The sequence below is a fragment of the Parasteatoda tepidariorum genome, chromosome 10 (assembly GCF_043381705.1).
Source record: "Parasteatoda tepidariorum isolate YZ-2023 chromosome 10, CAS_Ptep_4.0, whole genome shotgun sequence".
In the NCBI taxonomy this organism is placed as follows: domain Eukaryota; kingdom Metazoa; phylum Arthropoda; class Arachnida; order Araneae; family Theridiidae; genus Parasteatoda; species Parasteatoda tepidariorum.
In genome coordinates, this window is record NC_092213.1 from 56,407,788 (window position 1) to 56,427,971 (window position 20,184).

At 26.6% G+C, this 20,184-nt stretch overlaps 1 protein-coding gene across 1 annotated transcript in view; it reads right to left on the reverse strand.

Moving 5' to 3' along the window:
- Positions 1 to 19,948, reverse strand: part of LOC107457390 (very low-density lipoprotein receptor) — a 151,402-nt gene extending 131,454 nt beyond the window's left edge. The window contains exon 1 of the mRNA XM_043044922.2: positions 19,776 to 19,948. The gene's annotated coding sequence lies outside the window, so the exon portion shown is untranslated. The remainder of the gene's footprint in view (positions 1 to 19,775) is intronic.
- Between the last annotated feature and the right edge of the window lie 236 nt (positions 19,949 to 20,184).

Genomic DNA, 20,184 nt, shown 5'->3' on the forward strand with positions numbered 1-20,184 from the left:
TCCACTATGAGAGAAGTTTTAACCCATGTTTAATAAAAGCACAAGCAAATAATACAAGCAATAAAAACTTACGAGGAAAATTTTTTCTATGTTTCAGCATCAGTAAAAAATATCCTCAAATTTGTTTAAAAAATATTTAAAGTTATGTAGAAAATATCACTTTATTTAATTCCATCAATTTTATTTCTAAATACTGTTCTTAAGTGTGGGAAGTTTACTATCAGATTAATTTTTAATTTTAGCTATTAAATATGAATTTGAGGAATTCATTGTTGCATGGTAATGGGATATTTTAATTTATTATATAATTTCTCATTATGCATGATTTGCGTAAAGTCAATGATATAAAAATGGGCAATGAATTAATGATAGAAAAATGCTATAAAAAGGATAGAATAATGACACAGAAATACTATAAAATAATAGAATAATGATGTAGAAATGATATAAATAGAAAATGATAAATAGATGTAGATGTAGTGATAATAAATAGATGTAGAAATGATAAAATCTATTCAAGAAGAAAAAAAAGTGTGAGAAAAAAAAAGATAAGAAAAAACACNATGAAACTGGTTCTTTAAACATGGCGAATTTCAACTCTGTAGTTGCATTTCCGTGGGCTGCAGAATGGATTACAATTAATATTTTTTTTTACGAAAAATGTGAATGTTTACGAAAATTCAACATCGATTATTAATTTGGTTATTTTATCGCATTGGATATAAATTTTTTACACATTTTCGTGATATCAACTTTCTAATCCATATAAATTTTATAGCCCATATAAATTTTAAAATCGTAACGTAAAGTTAAATGCTCAAAACAGCTGCAGCTCTGTTTAAGACTTTTTAATACAGATTTTTGATATAGATTTTTAGTATAATTTTTTAATATGCAAATTTTTTAGTATATTTTTTTAATATGCAATTTTTTTAGTATAATTTTTTAATAATTTTTTATCAATAAAATATAAATTTGGGGGTTTCACTGCTATATGGAAATGAGATAGGTTTTTATTATTATTCATTATTTACGTAAAAAATGAGATAATATAATTATAATCTATCACAAAAACAAAGAAAAACCATTAAAACAAGTAAATGAAAGCAGAATGATGAAAAGGTTTTAAAACTCCCGCTTTGTACTAGAGGTAGATACATATGGGAAATTACATTTACTACACGATTTTCTGTTTTTTCTAAGACTTCTGAAAAAAGGTTTTTTTGCATATCCCTGATGATGCTTCGTACATTGAAGCATTGACGCTTTGTTCTAATGGATTGGTGTTTATAAATTAAGAATACAAACAGGAAAGAGTTGCAAGTGAAATCCGTGAGAATTCAAAACCACGCATTTTACTTCCTACTCTTGGGTGTTTAGAATTGCGCAATTAAGGTCCATTATTGCTCGGAAAGCGCAGACTCGCCTCGCCCATTATCGTCTGTTTTATTCTATTTGTAGCGCAGCTAATTTTTTTACACAATTACGATGGAGTGAAAGGGTAATTCTGAATTCCTTAGAACTAATCCATTTTTAATCTCGTTTTGTTTAATCGTGTTTACATCGATTAAACGTCTCTAAAAAGTTTCGTTCTGCTGTTAAAGATAAAGAATAAAAAACTGGAATAACTCTACATGAAAACGAACCCGGAAATATGTGGGAAGTTATAGTATCATTTGTTTATTAGGAGAATAACGTTACTTTGATTACAAAAATCAGGTTCATTATCGTTTGAAAAAAAATTTTTTTTGACAATGTGGGAGAAGAATCTGCTTTTGCAATTATTTATATTTCCTTCCTTTATTCCTATGCTACCTTACTATCCAATCTTAGAACGAAGTAAAAGACTACGTAAATAATCAATGAATAAACATCAACACAACGCAATCATGCATGAAAGCATGCCTCGAACCTAAAAAACGGAATAATTTCAAATTTTTTCCTTTCACGGTAACTTTACATTATTAGATTTAGAATGCACGTTTTTAGAAATTATACTTATGAAAATATTACTAACTATATTTAGTAGCATTCGACACCAAGAAAGCTGCTATTGTTATCCTTCACGATAAACAAGAGTTACCGCAATCAAGCAGTTTTTCCATATAATTGGGCACTTCAGTGTAGCATTCAATTTCTTTTTAAATTTCAATTATCGTTAAATATGAATAATTTTGGTTTATAGACACTCATTTCTTAAGCGTAACGATAAAAAAAATAATAAGTGGCTACAAATGGCAGTCGAAATTAAAACTTACTTAGGTAATTATAAAAATACGTTTCAAAATTGAACTATTTTTATATATAAAGGTCAAAATATAAAATTATTTAAATAAGTAATAAAATATATGTAGGTTAATTGTTTATTATTATTTTTGATAATTGTTATTATTATTTTAATTAGAAAAATAGTAAAAAATTGATGGAAAATGTAAAGGTTCTCTTCAGGACGAGAAAGAGGCATTTCAAAATAAAGAATAATTATCCTAAGGTATAAAAAAATCACTCTTTATAACGTACTTATTATTTTAAAATTTTAAAAAAAATGTAATTTTGGATGAGTTTAAGATGAAAGGAAAGCAGAAAACAAACTTACCGATATGACGTAAAATAAAATAAACACGAGTTAAAAATTAGATATACTAATCTAACAGTTAGCAAAAATTATTAAAAAGAAATTGCTAAAAGATTTCAGTACAAAAGTTTCTATGAAAACGTAGTAAATATATCTCATATCATTTAACACATGTAATTAATTGCACCACAAATAAATTTATCAACATTAACATCAAGTGAGATATATTATGTGCACAAAGCAAATAATTCCAAATCTACCTACTTTTCTCCTCAGTCCTTTTGACAAATGAAAATGTAAAAGAAACATCGATTTAGCTGAAAGATATGATGTATGACGTTAAAGGGAGATAGAAACGATGTTTCTCTGTAATCACAATTTTTTTTTCTTTCGATTTTTCATTCCCTCCCCCGAATCGAGTCGATGACCGGTGGACCCCCACCCTCTTTCCCAGCCTGGGATCATGATAATCACGGCATCAAAATGAACTTTTTTTTTTCTCATTGAAGTTGATAGATATAATAACTCTTTGTTAAAAATAAATAATATATATATTTATTTCAATAAACTTTTCTTCAAATGAAGTATGAAATATAAAATGAATATTAACATCTAAAATTTATAATTTCTAAGCAAAATATCGAATAAAAAGTCCTTCCGGGGAAAAGTATCTTAAGATATTTAAAAACAAATGTTAAAAATAAACAATCTGGCTAAAAAATAAAAAAAATACGTGCTTATACATTTTTGTGTGGACGAAATACTTAAGAAATGTTTGCTACGAAAAGTTTCATGAAAATAAAAAATAAAAAATTATATAAAGGAAATGAAAACCAACGAAACTGCATAAATAGAAACTCAATTTTTATACAAATCTAGTAATTCTTTGAAATTCACAGGTGAAATGTTATTATAATTTTATATATTTATAAATAAAAAATGCTTGTTTTTATTATTTTTGCATATACAAAATGCATTATTTTTTATGCATTTCTTTTTCTATTGTAATGTTACACTACTTGATATGGCAGACCAAAGTTCAACATTTTGAGTAGCTCGGTTGAGTAGTTCGCAAGAAATAACAATTTAAAACTCGATTTTTTAAAACAATAAGGAGCATTTTTAAAACACTTATTTCTCCTAACTATTTTAACGCTTTGTTTCAAACTTTGACTTTATGATATTGAAACTACGAAGTTAAATATGTTGGAATAAATTTATACATTACAACTAAAAATATAGTATATAGGATAATAGTTTTTGCATTTATTTGCCATATTTTTTTTGACTGAATTAAAATTCTTACCATCACTTAAAAATCTCTTTTACAAACTTTTTTTAAAAATTTTCTACCGTAATGTTATTCTACTTAATATAGCAAAACGATGTTCAACATTTTGAATAACTCGGTTGAGTAATTCGCAAGAAATAGCAATTTAAAACTCGATTTTTTTTAAAAACAATAATTGGCAATTTTAAAACACCTATTTCTCGATAACTATTTTGACGCTTTGTTTTAAACTTTGACTTTATGGGTTTACAACCACGAAGTTAAATATATTGGAATAAATTTATACATTACAACTAAAAATATAGTATATAGGATAATAGTTTTTGACTTTATTTGCTATATTTTTTTGACTGAATTAACATTCTTGCCCGCACTTAAAAATTTCTTTTAAAAATTTTTTTTTTTCATTTTCTCTTAATTTCTCGTAATGTTATATTACCTAATATGGTAAAACGATGTTACTCGGTTGAGTAGTTCGTAGGAAATAGCAATTTAAAACTCGATTGTTTAAAACAACGAAGAAAAAATTTAAAATATCTATTTCTCTATAACTATTTTGTTGATTTGTTTCAAATTTTGGCACTATAAAATTAAAAAAAATAATGAATATAATTTGGTAAAACTGATCTTGCAATGTTTCAGAACAAACAATAATAGGTAAAACATATTTAACAACCACTCTAGACAGTTGTAATTAATAGGCTAACAGTACGAAATTTGAAGTCTATCGAATTAGAGAGTGCGAAGTAAGTTTAAATATTTCCTAAAATCTCATTAAAATATAAATTTGAATTTTTTTTGTTGAAAAAAATATGATTAAATCAAATAGTAAAGCAGCTGTTCAGGTGAAATTGTACCTTACGTTTATATGCAAGTCAAATATAAATAAATTATAATTTCATAAGTATATCACAGGACCCTTCAACATGCCAGGATTTATGCTGCAAAATATTAAGTTACAACTGTTTGACTGAGCTGAATTTGAAATCTAATTACTCCTGCAATATTTTGCAAAGAAAAAAAAATTGGTCTTTTTTGCAATGCTTTAAAATCTAATGCAATTTGAAAGGTTGAAGAAAAAAATGTCTACAGAGTACAGACATAAAATTATTTGGATGTTTCAAATTAATATTTGATACATTGACAGGTAAATGGTTACATTAAAATAATAAAATATAAGAAAATGTTTCATTTACAATTTTTATTTCATTACAATTAAATTGGTTACGAATTTAAGGCTTTAAAATTTTAAATTTTCTAAATTTACATTAGGTGTTTTTTATTCTAATATTAAAATAAAAAACTATAAAAATAATTCATTTAAAATTTTTATTTTTGATAAAATTAAACTTTAATAAAATTAAAATTATTTTTAATAAAATAAACAAATACAAACTTTGAAGCATTGACTTCTTTTTTAAACTAACATTAAGCGTTTTTATTCTATTTTTTAAATTAAAATAATATAAAGAATATTTAAATTAACATTTTTACGCTTATCAAAATTAAACTAATTACGAATTTGAATTATTATTATTATTATAAAATATTTTCTAATAAAATTAATGCATAAATTAATTACTATTAATTAATAATAATTTATTATTCAGTAATTTTAATTTTATAATAAGTTTTGCCCACGCAAAGTTTTGTCCGGCTAAGTTTCGGAAGCGAAGATTTATCCCATTATCGTTTTTCAAATGTTAAAAACCTTGAGACTATCATCTATGTTAAAATTAAACTAATTATGAATTTGAATTATTAAAATTATGCAATTTATACAATAGTTTCTAATAAAATTAATGCATAAATTAATTATACTTTGATATTAAATATTAATTTTATTATTTAGTAATTTTAATCTTATAATAAGTTTTGCCCTCGCAAAGTTTTGTCCGGCTAAGTTTCGGAAGCGAAGATATGTCCCATTATCGTTTTTCGAATGTTAAAAACCTTGAGACTATCATCCGTGTTAAAATTAAACTAATTATGAATTTGAATTATTAAAATTATGCTATTTATAAAATAGTTTCTAATAAAATTAATGCATAAATTAATCATAATTTAACATTAAATATTAATTTTATAATTTATTATTTAGTAATTTTAATTTTATAATAAGTTTTGCCCTCGCAAAGTTTTGTCCAGCTAAGTTTCGGAAGTGAAGATTTCTCCCATTATCATATTTCGAATGTTAAAAACCTTGAGACTATCATCTATCATTTGATAAACACAATTTTTATTTGCTTTACAGAATGATAATAAAGAAACACAAATGAAATTTTTTGATCAGAAACTATGACAGTCGCAACATCCATTATAAAGATCTGACTACTCAGTTTAGTTTTAAAAAAAAGATACTAAATCATGACTAACCCCCTTCTGAAGCATATAATATTCTTTAGTTCCGTTAATAAACGTATGCGATTTGCTGTACGCCTATTTTCATACATACCTATCATTTTATATAGACAAAAGAAATCGAAAGTTACAAATTTTTATTTAAACGTGCTATTGTAGACTGTTTAACAACCGTCATGACGAGTCGAAATCCCCCAAACTATAATTTAAACTAAATTAAGACATCAATTTGGCTCTATCTTCTTTTTTTTCTCAAGATTAAGGTATTCCGTTAAGATTTGTGCTTTTAAAAATAGAGGTTACAGCCGTGGGTTACGCTTTTTTTCCCACCCAATCTTCTATGCTAATATCCAGGTAGAATAGTTCACAAAAAACAAGGGACTTAAGTATTTTTCTTGAGTGATAAGATATAGCTGATATAGCTTTAAGTTTTTCATTCTTTTCTTCAATTCCTACAATTAGTTTACACTCTATATACCTATATATATTTATATATCTTGACAATTTTTTTTTAACTTGTAGGGGATGACACTTGATGTTAATACAGTTTTTTCAAATATTAATTCATTAATAAAATTTAATTAATTAATTTTATTTTAATATGGGAGAAAAACATTTATCTTATATAAGATAATATCGAACGTATTCAGTTATATGTATATACATATTTATATTAATTGTAATTATTTAATAAAAACTAACTAAAAAAAATTTTTTTTTTCTTTGTTAACTGAAGTAGGAATTGATAATAAGATAATACCGAACGTATTCAGTCATATGTATATACATGTTTATTTTAATTGTAATTATTTAATAAAAAACTAACTAAAAAAAATAAAATTTTTCTTTGTTGACTCAAGTGGGAAATGATAGTAAGATAATACCGAACGTATTTAGTCATATGTATATACATGTTTATATTAATTGTAATTATTTAATAAAAACTAACTAAAAAAAATGAAAATTTTCTTCGTTGACTCAAGTAGGAATTGACTTTAAGAAATTTTTTTTATCTTACTTGTTCATCATTTTTTTTAACTTTAATTAATATTGAAAACAGCAGAAATCGATAAGTAGAAAAGTACACAAAAAAAAAGGAAATTTTTCTCGGGTGATGAGAGCTAGTTGATATAGCTGAGATAGATTTCAAGTATTTAATCTATTTTTTTGTATATTTCATCTATTTTTTCAATATTAATATATTTAGGCTTCTTAGTTGAACATTAGTAGTCGTAAACCCAAAAATTGGTTCGGCTGTTCAACGATGGATATAAAATTTAAAAAAAAATTAAATTAAAAGAATCAGCAGTATTTATTTAAGTCGGAAGATATCAAAAGATCAAAAAATGAAAAGATTAAAAAAAAAACGTGAAACTAAAAAGTTTAAAAACTGCAAAACTAATTCAAAATTTAAAAATAAGACGGGGCATGTTTCACGGTTTTAGACATCAAAGAACTTGGCAACAGAAAATCAAAAATCATTGCTAATAGTTTTTGTTAAACTTATTTACAAGACGCAAAAAAAAAGAAAAGAAGATTGTTTACATCAATAACTGTTTCTCATCAGAATATTCTTCAAACAGTTCAAATGAAATGTATTCACTTTTATATTCAATTGTTTCGATTCACCTATTCATATTTTTCATATATTCACGCATTTGATATTTTTCCATTCGATAGCTTTTACATCATGGGAGTGAGCGTGGTTAGAATCAATAATGGAATAAAAGAGATTGACACATTAGGGTATTACAGAATATTACATTATTCTCGGAGTAAATTGCGGCATGAAGTACTGCATTTCAAATTTCCGCAGTTTTGAAATTCCGCAATTTAAAAATTAAATTGCAAAACCAGTCATTTGACTATAGCTTTAGTTTGAGTATTAATAAAGGTGGATACTATCTAATGGAAAAATATTTCACGTTTACATCTCGAATTTTTTTTTAATTAAAAGAATCAGCTATTTTAAGCCAAAAGATATCAAAAGGTCAAAATTTAAATTGCGTTTGGCATTCTAACATAAATTATCAATGAATGATTTATAATTTAAAATAATAGATGCCGAACAAATTTAAAATAATAGCTGTCGGAAGAATGCCAAAGTTGAGTGCAGTTCTTGAGTTAAATTCAAATGGATTTTTAAAGTAAAATAATTGCTACCTGTATGTCGACTTATAGAGTGCAACGTGCGAGGGGTGAAATTTTTTTGAAAACAGCGGTGGGCGTTGAAAGCGGTAGCTTTGTTTAATATAGAGAGATTGCAATTTCTTTTTATTTGAAAGAAAAAACACAATCGTCCGAAATATATTGAAGTATTTCAAGATTTCATCCGGCATAGCTGAGAAAATCAGAAAGCAAGAAAATTATTATTTTGTGTCGGAAAAGATCAAAAGTCCTGAACTTTAATCGCACATAGTATTCTAATAGAAAAATAAATGTATTAAAACAATAATAATAGGAATGGAATTGAAAATAGGAAGGATATCAATGTAGATGACTACGTTTGTTTCAGATCTAAATAAATACAAATCTGTTCAAAAGAGTTGCGTTTTTAATTTAGGTAGGTACTTTTTTTATTTACGTCAATCTAGAGCTGCACAATGGGCTATTGATTATTTTATTTTAGGTATAAACATAAAAAGCTCGGGCGACAAGAATTTTCAGAAACAGCAATGGCGGTGGCGACGATAGCAATAACGTTTTTTAGATAATGTAGATAATTACACTGAGAAAAAAGTATTGTCAAAACTTCCTGAATATCGTAAAATTAAGTTGTATTTCTGGCTAGAGGGGAACACCAAAAATATAAATGTTTTTTAAATCATCATAACTTTTGATCCATTAAAAAAGTTGGGTCCGTTAACGGACCCTTCACAAAATAATTTATCTTTTAATCGGACCCTTCACTAATTTGTTTATCTTCATTACTGTTTTGTTAATCGAATAAACCCTTTCCAGGAAGGGAGGGGGGAAAGAAAGACATGTAAACGAACTAAATTTTGTCTTCGGCAGACACCTCTTCCTTTATTCGTCCGAAATGAATATTCTGCGTTCAGCAGTATAGGCTAAATACCAAATATTTTTATGCTGCATCTCTCATTTAGTAGCAGCAATTTCTGTTTAATTTTTAAAATTTTGTTTCTTTAATTATAATTTCACAGTGTTGAGCATAATCTTGTATGTCTTTACAATTTAAAAACTCCTTGAAAAAGTTTTTTTGCAATAACGGACCCTATTTGCACATATTCACAAAAGCAGGACCCTGGTTGAAAGAACGTGACTTAACGTTTATTTTATATTCACAAATGACGAGTAATTTTTTCACAATTTTACAAAAATGGACCTTTCACAAAATCACAAAATGTCTGGACAGACCCCTGATATATATATATTTATGCGATACCTTATGCGAACAACTTTACAGCGGTGGATCATTACTTATTATACTGTGAACAATGCTTATGTGTTTCTTCATGTTCATGTTAAGTGCAACTTTTCTTCGATCGTGATAAAAGAATATTTATTTATTTTATTATCATTATTTTGAAGATTTCGTTATGATATTTTTTTAGCTATCTTTATTGAACCATTAGTTATTATATTTTTTTACCATTTCCTTCTTTCTATATTCACAGTTGCTTTTAACATTAGAGACACTGAGCTAGAAAGACGGAAGGAACCAGTTTGTGGCCTTTCCCAGATTGTTTGTGGGTAGGTCAACTAAGCATCCAAAATCCTAAAATATAATCGTAATTAATTTAATAAAAACATATTAAACCTTAGCAATTTTTTATGATTAATTTTTTCCCCGTAGAAAACTATTCTACGATAGTTTTTTTTTTAAAGCTTATATTATTTGGACAAAATTCTAATTAGTTATGCCGCATGTCTACTGAAAATTACTGTAATCGAGTAAAAAAATACTGATTCGTTAAGAAATATTCATTTTGACATAATTTTGTGGATCAAATATCAAAATAAAATTGAAGACTTTGAGGTGGTGAATGCTTAGCACGCTCAGTCAGCATGAAAAGTCAGAAATACTCAACACTTTCAGTGAGTTATTTTTCGAATTACAGAGCAACAAAACACGAGAGGGGTTGAATTTGGCCCAATCCGTCTTTCTAGTGTTAAAATAAATGCAAATGTTTTCTAAAAAAGACCGGAATTCTGCAAGAAATAGGTGATTACAATGGCTAATTTCCGTGAAGAGCTGGCTGCTTTTGTTTAGTACATTTCATTTGCTCATGCATGCCGAAACAATGAGGTGTTGCGGCATACTTAAAATCACTAGCCAGTTTATTTTGTCTAAAATTCCAAACGGTCGTCTTCTTCCGTATCTAAGTACTTTTTTTAAAAAATAAAATCGTGTTTTCTTTTTTCACACTCTATTTTGTTTAGAAACTTTTTTGCCAACTAATTTTCACCTAAGTGGTGTTTCACAAAATGTTCCACGACACCAAAATCAAAGACAGTTCCTGGTATAGAGAAACACCTAGAATGCTTTTTTGCACTACTTGGTGTAAAGTAGCTGCCAACATGTTTCTTATTAATCAACACTAAATCTTATATTAAAAAAGATAAGATATGATACATATAAAAATCATCCGTATGTAAGTACTTTTTTTAAAAAATAAAATCGTGTTATCTTTTTTCACACGCTATTTTGTCTATAAACTTTTTTGCCAACTAATTTTCACCTAAGTGGTGTTTCACAAAATGTACCGCCACACCAAAATCAAAGACAGTTCCTGGTATAGAGAAGCACCTAGAATGTTCTTTTGCACTACTTGGTGCAAAGTAGCGGCCAACATGTTTCTTATTAATCAACACTAAATCTTATACTAAAAAAGGATAAGATATGATACATATAAGAATCATTCGTATTTAAGTACTTATCTTAAAAAATAAAATCGTGTTTTCTTTTTTCACACCCTATTTTGTTTATAAACTTCTTTGCCAACTAATTTGCACCTAAGTGGTGTTTCACAAAATGTTCCACCGCACCAAAATCAACGACAGTTCCTGGTATAGAGAAACACCTAGAATGTTCTTTTGCACTACTTGGTACAAAGTAGCTGCCAACATATTTCTTTTTAACCAACACTAAATCTTATATTAAAAGAAGATAAGATATGATACATATAAAAATCAGTCAAGTCACTTTTATGATAGAATCTAAAGCAAGAATCATACATTTAGGATGCCTATTTTTCTTAAAATAAAGTTAAGTTAATTTGTTAATCAAACATACACAGAAACAGAATATTAATATGAATTCGAACAAGTGAATGGAAGTTAAATATTGAAAAATTATTTTATACAATTTACAGATTTATTTAAATCCTATGAGAACATAAATATCTTTATTACATAACTAAAACAGATAAAAAATAGGAAAACATTGGAATAATAAGATTTTTATTTTGCCTCGATGTGCAGTAAAAAAAATCGATTATTATTTGTTTTTCACCTTGCAGGCACCATTTACTATGTGTAGAGAAAGTCAATATGGCTCAATTATTCGCCAGTCTGTCCACGAAACGAATTCCCACCAATAGACAAACTAACCTTTTTTTTTTAAATTTCCAATGAGCTGCATAATTAGTCTTGCCGATGAGCAAACCTAGTGCTTTCTCCAGAAGTGGTATCCACTTTTTCAGGACCACCACAATGGGTGAGATACCGTTGGCCATGTTAATTTGGACGTCTAGTTTCTGTCACACTAGATGGCAGCACCGAGACTCTATTTGGATGCTAAAGTGCACTAGGACAGACAACTAACCAAATGTCACAAAATTAACGAAACAGAAAATAAATTCAGATGTTCGTTTTCATCAGATTTTTGATGTCTAAAATGAAAAACTTGCCCGAAAGTAAAATTTTTTAAACCGGGAATTTAAATGTCCTGCAAGCTTAAATGACGAAAAGATTATCCTAAATTGAAATGCAAAGTTTTAGGATTAAAACTAAATAATCCCGCAAGCTTAAAAAGTAAATGTAGAATCATAGTTTAAATATTATACAAAGTTAAATACGGTATCAAAGTTAAATGTAAGATAAAAAAATTAACAGAAAGATAAACGACGAACTGTGTATTCATTCACCAGAGTTATTATAAGTTATTATATTATTATTTTTAATTTATGTCACGATTTAAATTTTCGATATGATAATGAGAGGTATATGAATTAAATATTTAACAACACACTTCCAATATTATCTTTTTAATCAGACATATCCATTCATGCGATTCGTCGTGTGACCATCACAATTTATTCATTTATTTTAAGCGTGCCGAATTTAATTACATAGGCAGATTAATGGGATTAATGCGGGGTCTATTGTAGTGTAAATTTCTGTTGTTGAAGCTTTGAGGCGTTTAATTTTTGAAGATAGAGAACTCTAACTAGAGATGAGTCATAACCAGGGGTCTACAAAACTAAAAATTTCCAGGTGTCAAGACTATCTTCTTATGCACCATATTATGAAATGAAATGTAGTATAATCACTTTTCACTTTATGAAATTATATGATGATAAAATTTTTAATTTAGTATTGAGTGAAAATAAATAAATAGACTGGTCAGAATAAGTAAAGTGACACAGTTATTGTTCGTATTCCTAACATGGGCATTGGCTATATAAAAAATGTTCATAATGTAAATTCATAATTTTGAATGTAGATAACGGTAATGTAGATAGCTTAAAACAACGTTAATGAGATGAAGGAGTTATAAAAGCCTTCTGTTTTTTTATTAATTCGATACAATATAGCAAAGCAATAGAGGCATACTACACGTTGCAATTTGTTCCTTTTAACTTGATACTAAACATGTCGTTTTTATTTAAAAAGTTCCACTTTAGATCATCAATCTCTATCGAGAAAAGAAAGGAGAGATTTTAATCTTTCTAACTGCCTTTTCATGAATGACTAATTTTGGATCATGATCATCGTTTTTCAGTTATATAAAAATGGCTGTTAGGCGTATTATGAGAACTGGAAGGGGGAAAGCAAGAAAACAGCTGAAAATTCAAAACCGACGCTAAACCAAAGCAATAACAGAAGTAATAAGAATCCTTAACATGCTGTAGTGTTCTGTACAGCTCAAAAAAGTCCTGCTAGTGTGTACTGTGTCAACAAAAAAAAAGCACTTAGACTTGATACAGTGTAATACATGCCGCGTTTGGGTGCTTGAAGAGTGTAGTGGCCTTAGAAGAAAAGTTAAAAAAAACTATTTTTTAAGTCTACCTCTAAATATTGATTAAAGTCTTACATGATTGGGTCATGATCATCGATTTTCATGATCATCGATTGGGTCATGATCATCGATTCATCGATTTTTGTTAAAATGACCATTGGACGTATTATGGGAACAACAAGAAAAGTGGAACAGTAAGAAACCAGCTGCCAAGTTGAGAAATATAGGAGAAAAATACCGAGAAAACATGGATAAAGATATAAGGATTTTTCAAAGGAGAATTTTGTTTAAAAAAAATATTAAAGAAGTTTCTTTATATAAATAAAAGTATACAAAGAAATACACAATAAAGAATATAAAATAAAGAACATTAAGGAAAGGATATAATATCGTCATCAGCTCACACGATTGTATCCAAGAAAAGAGTGCTTTCTGCTATTGTATTAATATAGCCAAAGAAAAATATATCAATACTATCGTGTGAAGAGCACCAAAGAAATTGAAACGAAAATAGAACTTACTGAGCAAAAAATGTAAAATGAAACAAACAATGCAAATAAAACAATCAAGCAAAATATAGAAAATTAAAATTCGATAAAATGTAAAATGAAACACAAAATGTAATATATAAAGCGGGTAGCAAATTCAAATGTACTTACACTTATCAGCATTTTTCAAAAATCATTTCAAATGTTTTCGTAACCAAGTTTGCCAGATTACAAAGTAAGAAAATATAAGCAGAAATGGAGGATGAACGGATCAACTTAAGGCGCGATCTTACTGAAGTGCAGAAGCGCGTTTGGTTTGCTAGTTATTTGGATTGTCCCGAATCTGGATGTGCGCAAGGTAATAATATTATACTGGTTAATTCAAAGTTTATAATTAATGAGGTCGAATAATTATAAGACTTTGATAGTAATAAGATTGAATTATAATAATAAAATTTTTACATTGATGATTTTAGAGAAATTATTAATATTCAATATAAAAAATTTATTTAAAAAAATTCTTTATTAAATGTCAGAAGATTTTTAGTCATAGATTTAACCGAATTGGATTTGCACATGCTAAAAATCTAAATTTAGTTAACAAAGAAATTTTTAATTTTTAATTATAACAATAATATTAGCTCAACAATTTTATATAGAATTTAATTATATTAATTGGCCGTTGTTTTTCTCAAATTTTGGAAGAGTTTGTATATTTGTTTTTTTGATAAATAAGCACAATTACGAATTATTTTAATCCTATTTATTTGATTGAAAATGGTATTTAAATAATTTTTCTAGAAACATTAGACTTTCTTTTAATAATAATTTCGTTTATCTTATAAATCAACAATGCAGGTCTTTTCTTGTTTTTTAACACTTAAATCCGAAAAATTAAAATTAATATTATCGACATGATTACAGAGCAAGATTAATTCCTTGGTGGAAAATTTCTATTTAACTATATCGCATATTTTTGAAAATTAAAGATAATTAAATCATCAATAAATCTAAAAGCAAATTTAATATTACGAGTATAAATGTTTTTCCAAATAGTGTAAAAATAAGTTAGCAGAAAGTGTTGAATAATTAGATCTTTGTAGTATTAAATATTTTTGAACAAAATTATGTTCTCCATTGTAAAGGTAGTTTATTAAAATTAATTAATTTAAATGTAAGATAGTTATTAAAAATATTAATTAGAATTTCCCAATAATCAAAACCGCAATTAAGGATATTTTTATAATCAGTACTAATTACTCAAAAGAACATAATTTAGTTTAGAAAGGGGGAAGCTATTAAAGAAATCTTGGAAATCATAAGTTGCTATAGAATTAATTTTATTTTGTTTAATAAATTCTAAAATAAGTTGATTATTAGTGATAATCCAAAAAAAAACCCCTTCTTTAATGATATTGTTAATAATTTTACTTAGGTAGTTACAGAAAATAGTGCCAGGTTTAGTTAGGTAAGAATTAGACCCACAAGTGGTTGTTCTAAATTTAATGGGAATTTCAATGAAATTTCGGACTGTTTCAACATATCGAGCATACTGAAACATATCGATCAGAAAAATTCAGGACTGGAATAAAAATTGTAACAAGTTGATATTCAAATAAATTCGGAAACAATATGAGAAACATAATTCATAATTAAGAAGATATTTAATGAAAATAAGAAACAATAGTTATGAAGTAAAAATCAAAAAATTCGAAAAGTTATCATTAAATTTTGTTTGAAAGAAGTCAACATATTTGAGTCATTATTAACAAAACTGGATGCAAGAGATGTTGATATTAGATAAAAGAAAAATTTGATATTAAATAAAATAAAAAAACACGTAAATTTATAAATATAATCATTCTTCCCTTATGGACTATCCTCTTAATCCGATTTGGGTGTGCAGTGGTAGTGGTTAGTTTGGGTGTGCTGAGTAGGAACTCCCTAAGTTAACAAATATACGGGTGACGGTTTTCCAATCCAGCGGCGTTTAACGACCCGCTCTTCTGTTTGGCCTTTTTCTCTTTTAAATAAAGAAAAACGTGATTTTTTAGTTCACGTAACAAATTTTAAAAGAAATAGCCACTGGATTTCGAATTAGCGTTCGAGTATAACTCGTTTATGTCATGTTTTTATTTGATATTATGTTGTCTTGTAATGTTAAATTAAAAACAAAAACTTAAAAAATATCTTGAAAAAAAATCAGTATATTTAAATTAAATGATAACACACTAAAATGTCATTTTTATGACTGAAAAAAAACTGGATGTCATATTAAACAAAAATAACCAATATCCAAAAAACTGGACATACAACTGGACAAGCATGTTTCCAACATGTTATGAAATTGTTTTATTTGAATCATAAATCTGAAAATCGTTAGATACAAAATGGGAAGTTATAAGATTGAAAATGAAAAATTTGCATCGTTGGCAAATTTTAATTTTAAAAATCTAATTATGAATACAATATTTTTAGGGAAGTAATTAAGTACCATATATTCAGTGCTTTACATTATCCAATTGAATAAAAAATTCTCCTTAAAAAGAACAAAGCAAGTGTTTAATGCTTCTGACATTAAATGATATTTGTAAAAATTGATAATTTTTCTAAAGAAAAACTACAAACTGGTAGATACATATGGAATTTAGAAAAAAAAATATATATAGATAAAATATTCATAGATAAAATTGTGGATTTTCGTGTTAAAAAGAACGTTGAATATATTTAAATAAATACTGGAATCACTTACTTTCATTTTTTTTCTATTATAAATCTATGAAAGATTTATCCATAAAATAGCAAACTTTTGCTCATAAATTTATTCCCAAGAAATCACAATTAAAACTCATCAATTTAAATAAAAGAAGAAAAAAAACTATTTTCAATCTTTTAGTAAAAAGAACGATCAGAGGCTGATTTAAAAACAAAATTTCCGTTTATTAATATTTTTGAAAATTTATTTTAACACATTACAGCGTAGCAAATAGTAGGGGAGAGTGGGGTCAATTGTAACAGGGTACGATTGTAACAGAGCAAAAATTTCGAGTGTCGGGTTTTAGATTTGGTTCTTAGGTGGCGCACAAGGTGTATTTAATAAATCTACATGTACACCCCTGCTGGCAACCATTCCTAGGTACTTTTGAAAGAGTTACATCACAAAAGATATTTTCANTACGAGTGGAAACGAGTACTTCATAAATATTTGAATTAAAATTGAATCTAATCTTTAAACAAAAGATGAATCTAATCTTCGAATTAAAATCTGAAACGATAACGATATGAAATACTTTCATAATAGAGCACAAATTCGTTATCTTCATTCAAGTCATTTATGTTTTAAAATGGCAACGAAATCAATTGAAATAAAATAGTAAAACCACAAATATATTTTCCATAATTTGATAAATCACAAACCCATTTATATTCCAAAATATAAGAATACAGTTGAATCTAAATTAAAAACCGAAACAATAACAACGTCTAATGATTCCATTATACAGCACAATCATAATCACTCTTCAATACCTACACGTAACAGCGAGAAAAGCATATATTTATAAAATAGTAAAACTAAAGATATATGGTCTATAATTTTTTAACAATTTTGTTAAATTTAAATCATTAAAAAATCTCACTTTATCTTCAAGAAAAAAGACAAGAATCAAAAATTAAATAAAAACTTAAATTTTTAAGATAAAATCGAATGTAGTTTTTTGTTTTATTGTAATCTAATCTTTATATAAAAATTGAAACTATTTTTAAATTAATATTGAATCTGATCTTTACATTAAATTCTGAGACTCTAACGTTATAAAATAAATTTATAATAAAGCGCTATCTCAGTTACATTTCAAATCACCCAAATTCTAAAACAGCAACGAAAGCAAGTGAAATAAAATAGTATAACTACAAATATATCATAAATTTCATAAATTTCAATTCCATTTATCTTCTAAAATATGCAAAAATATTGCTGAATTTAAATTAAAAACTGAAAATGGCAACGTCTAATAACTCCATTATACAGCGCAACCACAATCATTCTTCAATACATGCAAGTAACAACGACAAAGGCAAATATTTATAAGATAGTAAAACTAAAGATATATTTTCTATAATTCATAAGCAATTTTGTTAAATTTAAATCATAAATAAAACTCAATTTATCTTCAATAAAAAAACAAGTATCAAAAATTCAATGAAAACCAAAATTTTTAGAATAAAATCAAATATGATCTTTTTCTTATTTTAATCTAATATTTGTATTAAAGTTGTTATTTTAATCTAATATTTGTATTAACGTAATCTTTAAATTAAAATTGAATCGAATCTCTAACGATAACGATAATGAAACTGTAACGATATGAAATAAGTTCATAATAAAATACTATCTCAATTATCCTTCAAATCATCTATATTCTAAAACAGCAACGTAAGCAATTGAAATAAATTACTAAAACTACAAATACATTTTCAATAAATTCATAAATCACATTTCCATTTATCTACTGAAATATACAAAAAAAGACAATTGAATTTAAATTAAAAACCGAAACAATAACAAAGTCTAATAATGACAACGTCATTATTATACAACAATAAAGAATGACAACGTCCAATGATTCCATTATACAGCGCAATTACAATCACTATTTAATACATACACGTAACAGCGACAAAAGCAAATATTTATAAAATGGTAAAACTAAAGATTTATTCTCTATAATTCATAAACAATTTCGTTAAATTTAAATCATTAGTAAAACTCAATTAAAATTCTACAAAAAATGACAAATATCAAAAAACAAATAAAAAACTAAATTTTTAAAATAAAATAGAATATAATCTCTTTTGTTTTATTCTAATCTAATCTTTATATTAAAATTAAACATGATCTTTAAATTAAAATTTAATCTATTTCTAAATTAAAATTGAATCGAATCTCTAATGATAACGATAATGAAACTCTAACAATATAAAATAAGTTCATAATACAGTACTGTCTCAATTACCCTTCAAATAATCTACATTCTAAAACAGCAACGTAAGCAATTGAAACAAATTACTAAAACTACAAATATATTTTCCATAATTTCATAAATTACGATTCCATTTATCTTCTAAAATATACAATTTCTTTTATTGATTTTAAATTAAAGAGTGAAAGAATGACAACGTCCAATGATTCCATTATACAGCGCAATTACAATCACAATTTAATACATACACGTAACAGCGACAAAAGCAAATATTTATAAAATGGTAAAACTAAAGACATATTGTCCATAATTCATAAACAATTTCGTTAAATTTAAATCATTAATGAAACTCAATTTAACTTCTATAAAAAATGACAAGTGTCAAAGAACAAATAAAAAACTAAATTTTTAAAATAAAATCGAATATAATCTCTTTTGTTTTATTGTAATCTAATCTTTATATTAAAATTAAACATGATGTTTAAATTAAAACTGAATCTATTTCTAAATTAAAATTGAATCGGATCTCTAACGATAACGATGATGAAACGAACGATATGAAATAAGTTCATAATAAAGTATTATCTCAATTTTCCTTCAAATCATCGACATTCTAAAACAGCAACGTAAGGAATTGAAATAAATTACTAAAACTTCAAATACATTTTCAATAAATTCATAAATCACAATTCCATTTATCTTCTAAAATATACACAAAAAAAAGACAATTGAATTTAAATTAAAAACCGAAACAATAACAATGTATAATAATTCCATTATACAGCGCAACCACCCTCTACACAATAACAGTGTTTTATTTCTGATAACATCGCATTTGCATATGATCCGCAAAAGAAGATGTGAACGTACTCACCGTTTAATCTCCCACAAAGTTAAACGAATCCTTAGGAAGGATGCCGAGGAAGAGAGCACCTAAAAACACAAGGCTAAATCGGATGAACCTTGACAATGAGTTAGCGTCCTTGAGGAAACGAGGGAGGATAGAAAACACTTCCTCACAGAGGGGCTGCTCGAATCAGAATGAACTAAAGCCTTTCCCCTCTTTTTTTCAAGTTCAATGTCGTCTGCGCCGGTGATTGGACGGATGAAGAGGATTGTCGGCATCACTTTTTCGAAAAGAACGTGCTCCAAACCATGAGGATGAGACAGATGATCAACTGTTCGGATGTGCAGCAGAGAAAGCAGAAAGAATGCGAAGCAGAGAAAAAAATTGACTTTTTGTCTCGGAAGAAATCGCAATACTCCCTTTAAAATTTTCGTTC